Here is a 10,416-nt window from a genome sequence, read left to right as displayed (position 1 = left end):
CTTAGAATTGATCTTGGAATTGGTTGACGAGCTCACGGCCCACTTGGTGTTAAGTGGTTACCGGAGCCCATAGGCGTCGAGAACATAAAAGCCGCCACCTACCTTGAGACATGAGCTAAGTCTCAGTTTTAACTGTACAACGACGGCCCATTCTTTCAAACCGAAGCCCATTACTGCTTTAGGGCAGAAATAGGCAGCCTGGTGGTACCAGTAAGGACTCGCAACACGATCTACCTACCCAGTAATTGCGTAAATTATAATTTTGCGAATTTGATTTTATTACATTTGTTAAGTAATTATTAGAACAATGGGTATTTTCCTGCGGGATTCGAATATCGCTGCTTCGCTTGATACGAATGCACTGGGCGGTTTATCTTTTAGGCCACGACAACTTCAAAACCTTTTTTGATATTTCCTATCTCTAAGACTCAATACCAGTTCGACATTTAATTATTCCAAATTAAAACCCTTGAGTCATGGGTCAATAAAACACATATAAGAAGAACTACATTCAGAATGCAAATACTGAATGTTTTGTAATGGTTCGAATAACAATTAAACCTAAACCAATAGTAAATTAGTCAGATATATTAACCACTAAGCTTACAAGCATTATTGGAGGTATTTGTAAGTATAGGGCGTATTTATTAGCTAGTAGGATAAGTACTACCATCCCGCCTACTTATACCGGGGAGCAGTAATGTTTTTCGGCTTGGAAAGCATTACTGCTGGTATTACCGGATGAGATATTTCTTGTACCTACTATACAAGACTTAGGCTTTATGCCTCGAAGTGGATGAAGGCTTTCACTTTGTACAGTAACTACTTTACCGTCACAAACGCAATACAAAAATGTTAACTCCTTCTTAAAAAGATAATTGTTAGCTAGCGAACAATTCCATATTAACAGATATGGGGTCATATCTCATTAGGATGCGCAATGGCATACGGTTGTGAATTTAAAAATGTATCAACACGTGCTGCAATCTCTTCTAACCATTTCATCCGCGACTCGATTTTTCCATATCTTCGAATTTAGAATTCTCAAGCGAACCCGTCAAGCGCTTCAGTCGCCACAATATGAATACAAGACGGTGTTGCCGCATTGCGACGGCTCAGTTATTCGCCCACACCTGGCCGGTATGCTAATGTAGTGATGCATTCGGTGCGCTGCAGCGGCTGGACGGTTTAAATAATATATTACAATGCCCGAGTTTGTGACGTGTTCGTATAGTTACTGATATTTTACACTCGGAACAATCTGTTTTTCGGTTAAAAAGTAGTAGTGTTATCATACAGTGTGTAGTTTATGATGTCCTGCCAAATGTTACTTTGTTTTAAGCTATTGCATAGCTTCTATCGCGAGCCTTGAGCGCGGCGGAATCATGAAATTCCGTAACGAAAAAACCTTACACCCCTCACTCCGTCTACCATGTAGCTCGCGTTCAACACATTCACACGTTGCGCTTGTGTAGTGTTTGTGAATAAGCGCGTGGCGTGACGTCACATTGCATGCGAATCATGAAAAGTCTGCCCATCTCTCTCTCGCGCGGTCTAGCTTATGAGTGTGAAGGGGACAGTTAAGGTTTTGCTTTTATTCATGTTTAATATAGCGTGGTCTTGTTTTATTATTGTTTTAATATTAAATTATCATTGTCTAGTTATAATTGCATAAGTTGATAAAAAATTCTATGCAATAGCTTTACCGCGGCAGTTCCCGAGTGCCACACGTTTTTTCAATAAGTAATTGCACTATCTCGGTGCTTTTAGGCTCTTCAAGCAGCGGTCACAGTTCTCGTTGAGCTTGTTGAATGAACTAACCCATAGACACAGCCCACTGCGTTTCTCACCAGAGCCTCTCAATGGGTTACGATTCCGATTCGGTAGTAGATTGCTGCCGGCATCCAGTGGATTATTGCGAGCCTGAAGAGGTCGTTAGTCCAATTTATAGGAGGCCTGCCATACGCCGTCTCCACTCCACAACTTTTCGGACCCAGTGCCCATTTAATTTTGTTGTGCGCGAGCAATCTGCAGTGCCCAATGCTGCTTCGACATCACAATCTTTTGGGCAATATTGTTATTTGCACTTTTGTTCCAGTGATTCTCCTCATTCCTGATTTGATCTCGCAGGGTCACTTCGAGATAGCCCTCCCCATAGCTCTTGGGGTAACCTTGAATCTTCTGATGTGGCTCATTGTGAGCAACTACGTCTTAGTGCTATATGTTATCACTGGCAACATACACTGGTCAAAGTATTGACTGTGGTATTTGTATCGTGAAGATTCTATCTCTCCCAACGCTGCCCATCGCATTGGATTCGACGATTACATTAACATATTATTATTATATTAACAGCTTGGGTTATAACTAATAAATACTGATATCAACAGGGGCAATCACGCACGGTCATCAGTTTCCAATTTAGGAATCTTTGTGTTTATTTTTATTGCCCTTGTACGCAGACGAGTATACGGCCCACCTGATGATTACCGTGGTTACCGTCGCCCATAGACGTCAGCAAAGCCAGGGGCAGAGCCAAGCCGCTGCCTACCGTACGTTAGGGGCACCAGAGACTGATAAACATAATTATATACATATGTTCAAACATATGCCTATGTATATAGATAATGAACACCCAGACAAAGAGCAAACAGACCTTTTCATCACACAATATTTGCCTGATGTGGGAATCGAACCCACGACCCTTAGCGCACCAGTCAGAGGCGCTAGCTCCTGCACCAACGAATAATTTTAACCACTTAAATTAAATTTTTATAATTTGTAACCACTTAACATCAGGTGGGCCGTGAACTCGTCCACCCATCTATGCAATAAAACAAACAAAATGCAGTATGACGTCACGCCACGCGCTTATTCACAAACACTACACAAGCGCAACGTGTGAATGTTTTGAACGCGAGCTACATGGTAGGCGGAGTGAGGGGTGGAAGGTTTTTTCGTTACAGAATTTCATGATTTCGGGCTCAAGGCCCGCGATACAATCTATGCAATAGCTTAAAAATCATAATTCCGCCAAATAATATCAAATCGATTGTAAGCACATCTACTTGATTACGCAAAAAATGTTTTAATCTTTCAGACAGGGTATAATTTTTATACAAAATAGGTACCTATAATGTTTCATAACAACTGATAATTTACTATTAGGCCGTATTGCTGGATCATTGAGGGTAATCCTGGGTAGATGCAGCGTGTGTATGCCTCCCACTAGGTAAGCGGGAGACCAATTGAGATTCCCCGGAGATCCACTGGACGCAAGCAGTGCAGGACCGATCGTTGTGGCGATGCTTGGGAAAGGTCTGTGTTCAGCATGTGGATGTGGCCTAAAAGAAGAAGCAGAAGTAGGCAATCCTGACTACCTCTGTCACAATGGTTGAACAGAGAACTTAAATTTTAAGTACAGGACTCAGGGACACACGATTTAGGAGTGAAGAGAAATGAACACAAAATCGGAACATCAGTTCAATTCATACAAAAATAACTTTTAATCACGAAGCACTATTAAGTTTTTCCGCCACGTAATAGCGTTTCATTATAAATTCAACATGCCTGTTTCATTTTCTATACGAGTCGGGATTTTAATGAAGCGTGGCTTCGAGACAAGAGTTTTTAATCTCCGGCCTTTTTGTACCTTTGCTGCTGTGGGAGATAGCAGCATTCCGTAATTATGAATATTTAAAAAATAAAATGAAGATTTTTAGCTTCCAATTTTATTAAAGAATCGTCCGTAATGGTGGGTATGATGTATGCTTGTGTTGCGTGTATTGGAGCCATCAGCCGCGGACGAAGGTAACAGATTTTTTAAGGCAGTCCTGTTATTCTGATGAGCCCCCTTCAGTTGGCTTAATAAGATTGGTTGGCCATATAGCCTCGCTCCCTTTTCGGTGTGTGTTTTCAATCTAGCAATATGTACTTTTTCACTTTGCATTAATCACCTTCATGAAAAACAGTTGTCACAGTAGTCAAACAGATTTTACGCTGCTCTGCCTTCGATAATAATAATAATAATAAGTCTCAACAAAACATTGATTCAGTCAGATAATCAATATACACGTGAAGCAAAATAATATCAAATAATGTTCGAAGCCACTTTTAAGAGCAAAAGCAACAGCAACAGTAAAGGTGAAATATAGCTCAAAAATATTGAAATGTTAAACATTAATAGGTACTCGTAATAATAAAACTATTTTCAAAATGTTCAGTCGCTGAGATGCGACGTTACAAAAGATTAATCAACAGTTATTAGCGGTTTAGGAAAAAATGGAAAAATCAATAATAAAATGCTAGTTGATAAATAAAACATTTTTTTTTTCAAATTATGAGCTAATATATTATTACTTTCTTTCGCAAAGCCCATAAACATCACAACGTGTATACAGTCATAGACCTTGAGACATAAGGTTGGAGATATAATTGGGCATTTCACCTTCAAAACGCAACGCATGACTGATTTGCAGTAGAAATGGGCAAGATATATCTCATATGGGTTTCGCAGTAAATTTGTATCGAAGTCATTAATTAGTACTAATGCAATTTCGAAGAACCTTTGTAAATAATAATAATAGTTTAAAATAACTAAAAAAATAAGCTTTTGTAGAAAATCCAACTAAAAAATAGACGCTTTTGTGGCGGGTAGCCATCATACAACGCAAGATAATTGACAGATGCCTGAATCTCGCTTACGACATTTTCAAGATAAAGCGCATATATACAAGTTCCGAATAACAACATTCGGACCATTCCGATAGAGGCACCCGTCACATGCGGACGTGCTCATCGTCCACTCGATCGCCCGGTCTTTGTTCGCCCGGCTTTTGTTAGCCCGGCCATTGTTCGCGCGGCCTGTGTTCGTGATACATCTGCCGACCAAGTGTGTTTCCTGGAAGCTTTTATTTGTTTTGTTTTAGTTATTTTTGTGTTCGTGGAACATTTGCCGACAAAGTGTTTTCCTGCAAGTATTTATTTGTTTTGCTTCTTTTTGTAATTTCTGTTTTGTTGTGCTTTTTCTTTGTCCTGTAGTAATCGCGCCGCATTGCCACCTGTGTTCAATAGAACCGCTCAGGTCCGAGAAGTTGGGGCCTCGCCGCAAGGCGAGTGTTTTCAAGACCCAGGGCCGCCCCACCTGGGTACTCAGCGATCATGGACGCTGTATTCGTGGAATTCCTCCGACTTCGTCACCCACAGCTCGCCTCAGAGTTTCTGGCTTTCAAGGCCAATCACACTGCGAGCTCTCTCGAAGACTCCGCCGTGCTCGCTGCTCCTGCGTCGCCTGTACCTGCGTGCAAAGCGTCTACATCGAGCACCGCAGCCTCCGTCGTGCCTGCCGTTCCCGCGTCGCCTATACTGGCGAGTAAAACTACTGCGTCGTCCGCCGTGGCCACCGTTCCAGCAGCGCGATCATCCGCGGCCTCCGTCGCGCCCTCCAAAACTCCTGCTTGTAGGTCATCTGCGCCCGCCTCCTCGTCCTCCGACTCTGACTCGGAGATGGAGGTCGACCTCGCCCCCGCCTCATCGACGGATGGATTCACCCTGGTACAAAAGGGTAAGAAGCGTGCCGCGGAGTCTCGAGCTCTCGCGGCCGCTAAAATTAGCAAAGCCGCGAACGCGTCGCGCCCCCGCCCTCAGACTCCCGTTGCGCCTCCAGCCCGTGCCACTCCGTCGCCGCGACCGGTGGCGCAATCTAAAACTCAGACCCCTCCCCCGGTTATCCTTCAAGAGAAGGCAGCTTGGGACCGAGTTTCCCTGGCCCTTAAAGCCAAAAATATTAATTTTGCCAGCGCCCGTAATCTCGCCAACGGGATTCAAATAAAAGTAACGACACCCGACGACCATAGGGCCCTCTCAAGTTACCTCCGAAAGGAGCGTATAAGTTTCCACACTTATACGCTCCAGGAGGAGCGCGAACTCCGCGTTGTCATACGTGGAATCCCGAAGGAGCTAGATGCCGATCTCGTCAAGGCAGATCTGATAGAACAAGGCCTACCAGTAAATTCCGTGCACCGCATGCACACCGGCCGCGGTAGGGAGCCATACAATATGGTTTTAGTCGCCCTCCAGCCTACCCCGAGGGTAAGCAAATTTTTAACATTCGGACCGTCTGTAGGCTCTCCGGTATTGCCGTCGAAGTCCCCCATAAAAAAGGCACTCCTAGTCAGTGCCATAACTGCCAACTGTACGGGCACTCTTCCCGTAACTGTCACGCGCGCCCCCGATGTGTTAAGTGTTTGGGCGATCACGCCACGGCCCTCTGCGCTCGTGACCAAAAAACCGCGACGGAACCGCCTAGCTGTGTCCTGTGCCGAACACAAGGTCACCCCGCGAACTACCGTGGATGCCCCAGAGCTCCAAAAATAAATCGCCGCGTCGCCCGTCAAAACCGCCTCCGAGCTTCCGGCCCAGACATCAAAGCCACGGTACCCTCTGTGCCGAAGGCTAAGCCTGCTTTCGTGCCGGCGTCGGTGCCCAGCGTCTCGGCTTGGGCTAAACCGTTGCCGTACACGAACACGGCTACAACTCTCTCCCCCGCGACTCGTCCCACCCCCGCGATACGTCCCTCCCCCGCGACCTGCCCTCCGACCGCGTCCGAAAATCTCGCTCTAGCGATCGACTTTTTTCAGTCGATCAACTTTGAGCGTGTTAACGCTTTGGGTGACGCCATTCGCGCCGCCTCCACTGCACAACATTTCATCGCCGTTGTGCAAGAATACGCTGACGTATACGCGTCGTTAAATACGTACGTCCTCCCCTCACTCCGCCGGTAATCAATGGCGTACATTAGTAGAATAAAACCCTTATCCGTAACAATAGGATTTTTTAACGCTTACGGTCTCGCAAATCAACGTGATCAGGTTTGTGATTTTTTGCGTGACCATCAAATTGACATTTTCTTAGTGCAGGAGACCCTACTTAAGCCCGCGCGCCGTGATCCTAAAATCGCGAACTATAACATGGTCAGGAACGACAGGCTCTCTGCCCGTGGTGGTGGTACCGTTATTTACTATAGAAGAGCCCTGCATTGCGTCCCGCTCGATCCTCCCGCGCTCGCTAATATCGAAGCATCAGTGTGCCGAATCTCACTGACGGGACACGCGCCGATCGTTATCGCGTCCGTTTATCTTCCACCGGATAAGATCGTTCTAAGCAGTGATATTGAGGCGCTGCTCGGTATGGGGAGCTCTGTCATTCTGGCGGGCGACCTAAATTGTAAACACATCAGGTGGAACTCACACACCACAACCCCGAATGGCAGGCGGCTTGACGCGTTAGTCGATGATCTCGCCTTCGATATCGTCGCTCCGTTAACCCCGACTCACTACCCGCTAAATATCGCGCATCGCCCGGATATACTCGACATAGCGTTATTAAAAAACGTAACTCTGCGCTTACACTCGATCGAAGTAGTTTCAGAGTTAGATTCAGACCACCGTCCCGTCGTCATGAAGCTCGGTCGCGCTCCCGATTCCGTTCCCGTCACGAGGACTGTGGTGGATTGGCACACGCTGGGCATCAGCCTGGCTGAATCTGATCCACCATCGCTCCCGTTTAACCCGGACTCTACCCCGTCTCCTCAGGATACCGCTGAAGCCATAGACATCTTAACATCACACATCACCTCGACATTAGATAGGTCATCGAAACAAGTTGTAGCGGAGGACTTCCTTCACCGCTTCAAATTGTCCGACGATATTAGGGAACTCTTTAGAGCTAAGAACGCCTCGATACGCGCCTACGACAGGTATCCTACCGCGGAAAATCGTATTCGAATGCGTGCCCTACAACGCGACGTAAAGTCTCGCATCGCCGAAGTCCGAGATGCCAGATGGTCTGATTTCTTAGAAGGACTCGCGCCCTCCCAAAGGTCTTACTACCGCTTAGCTCGTACTCTCAAATCGGATACGGTAGTAACTATGCCCCCCCTCGTAGGCCCCTCAGGCCGACTCGCGGCCTTTGATGATGACGAAAAAGCAGAGCTGCTGGCCGATACATTGCAAACCCAGTGCACGCCCAGCACTCAATCCGTGGACCCTGTTCATGTAGAATTAGTAGACAGTGAGGTAGAACGCAGAGCCTCCTTGCCACCCTCGGATGCGTTACCACCCGTCACCCCGATGGAAGTTAAAGACTTGATCAAAGACCTACGTCCTCGCAAGGCTCCCGGTTCCGACGGTATATCTAACCGCGTTATTAAACTTCTACCCGTCCAACTCATCGTGATGTTGGCATCTATTTTCAATGCCGCTATGGCGAACTGTATCTTTCCCGCGGTGTGGAAAGAAGCGGACGTTATCGGCATACATAAACCCGGTAAACCAAAAATCATCCGACGAGCTACCGCCCGATTAGCCTCCTCATGTCTCTAGGCAAACTGTATGAGCGTCTGCTCTACAAGCGCCTCAGAGATTTCGTCTCATCCAAGGGCATTCTCATCGATGAACAATTCGGATTCCGTACAAATCACTCATGCGTTCAACAGGTGCACCGCCTCACGGAGCACATTCTTGTGGGGCTTAATCGACCAAAACCGTTATACACGGGAGCTCTCTTCTTCGACGTCGCAAAAGCGTTCGACAAAGTCTGGCACAATGGTTTGATTTTCAAACTATTCAACATGGGCGTGCCGGATAGTCTCGTGCTCATCATACGGGACTTCTTGTCGAACCGCTCTTTTCGATATCGAGTCGAGGGAACCCGCTCCTCCCCACGACCTCTCACAGCTGGAGTCCCGCAAGGCTCTGTCCTCTCACCCCTCTTATTTAGCTTATTCGTCAACGATATTCCCCGGTCGCCGCCGACCCATTTAGCTTTATTCGCCGACGACACGACTGTTTACTATTCTAGTAGAAATAAGTCCCTAATCGCGAAGAAGCTTCAGAGCGCAGCCCTAGCCCTAGGACAGTGGTTCCGAAAATGGCGCATAGACATCAACCCAGCGAAAAGTACTGCGGTGCTATTTCAGAGGGGAAGCTCCACACGGATTTCCTCCCGGATTAGGAGGAGGAATCTCACACCCCCGATTACTCTCTTTAGACAACCCATACCCTGGGCCAGGAAGGTCAAGTACCTGGGCGTTACCCTGGATGCATCGATGACATTCCGCCCGCATATAAAATCAGTCCGTGACCGTGCCGCGTTTATTCTCGGTAGACTCTACCCCATGATCTGTAAGCGGAGTAAAATGTCCCTTCGGAACAAGGTGACACTTTACAAAACTTGCATAAGGCCCGTCATGACTTACGCGAGTGTGGTGTTCGCTCACGCGGCCCGCACACACATAGACACCCTCCAATCCCTACAATCCCGCTTTTGCAGGTTAGCTGTCGGCGCTCCGTGGTTCGTGAGGAACGTTGACCTACACGACGACCTGGGCCTCGAATCAATTCGGAAATACATGAAGTCAGCGTCGGAACGATACTTCGATAAGGCTATGCGTCATGATAATCGCCTTATCGTTGCCGCCGCTGACTACTCCCCGAATCCTGATCATACAGGAGCCAGTCACCGTCGACGCCCTAGACACGTCCTTACGGATCCATCAGATCCAATAACCTTTGCATTAGATGCCTTCAGCTCTAATACTAGGGGCAGGCTTAGGGACCCCGGTAACCGTACTCGTCGAACTCGACAAAGAGGTCGACGTGCAACCTAACCCATGCATCAGCCCGCTGAGTTTCTCGCCGGATCTTCTCAGCGGGTCGCGATTCCGATCCGGTAGTAGATTCATTCGCGAAACAATTGCTCTTGAGTTGTTAGGTCTCCTTCGGAGGCGCTCGGGCAGTTGTTAGCAAATCCCACCCCTCTTGGCTGAGCCTTTGCTCGCCCACCTGTCCTGGTGAAACTGGAAAGGCCTTCGGGCCACCAGTAAACTTTCAATCATAAAAAAAAAAAAAAAAAAAAAAACATTCGGACCGTCGGTCTACCGAGCAATACCACCTGCTCGGTGGAAGATCTTCTTTCCGTCGTTAATCCCAAACTTTTTTTTTTTCAAATAAAATCATTTTTTCTTACACTATTTTTATTTCAAATTTATTAAAATTTATTTTCAATTTTTTAGTTGGATTTTCTATAAAAGCGTATTTTTTTAGTTTTTTTAAACTATTATTTATTTTTAATTTTTGAATTGAATTTCAATTTTTTCAATTATTTTTTTAATATTAAATTGTCATCGGTCCTGGATAAGTATCCCAAATTTCGAGTTAATCCGACGTTTTGAAGTGTGTCAAAATCATGTTCAAAAATTCCGTTACATACATGATACGTCTGAAGCTAATAAAAGCGTATTAAAAAAGGATCAGGAGAATTTGGTATATTTGAAACTCAATAAATGTGCACAACAAACTCAAAATAACGACTAACATAATACATGCCTTGACAAACGATCCTAAAGAGACCGTAAAA

Source organism: Bombyx mandarina, chromosome 13, assembly GCF_030267445.1.
Source record: "Bombyx mandarina strain Sakado chromosome 13, ASM3026744v2".
NCBI lineage: Eukaryota > Metazoa > Arthropoda > Insecta > Lepidoptera > Bombycidae > Bombyx > Bombyx mandarina.
Note: the sequence above shows the minus strand (reverse complement) of the source record.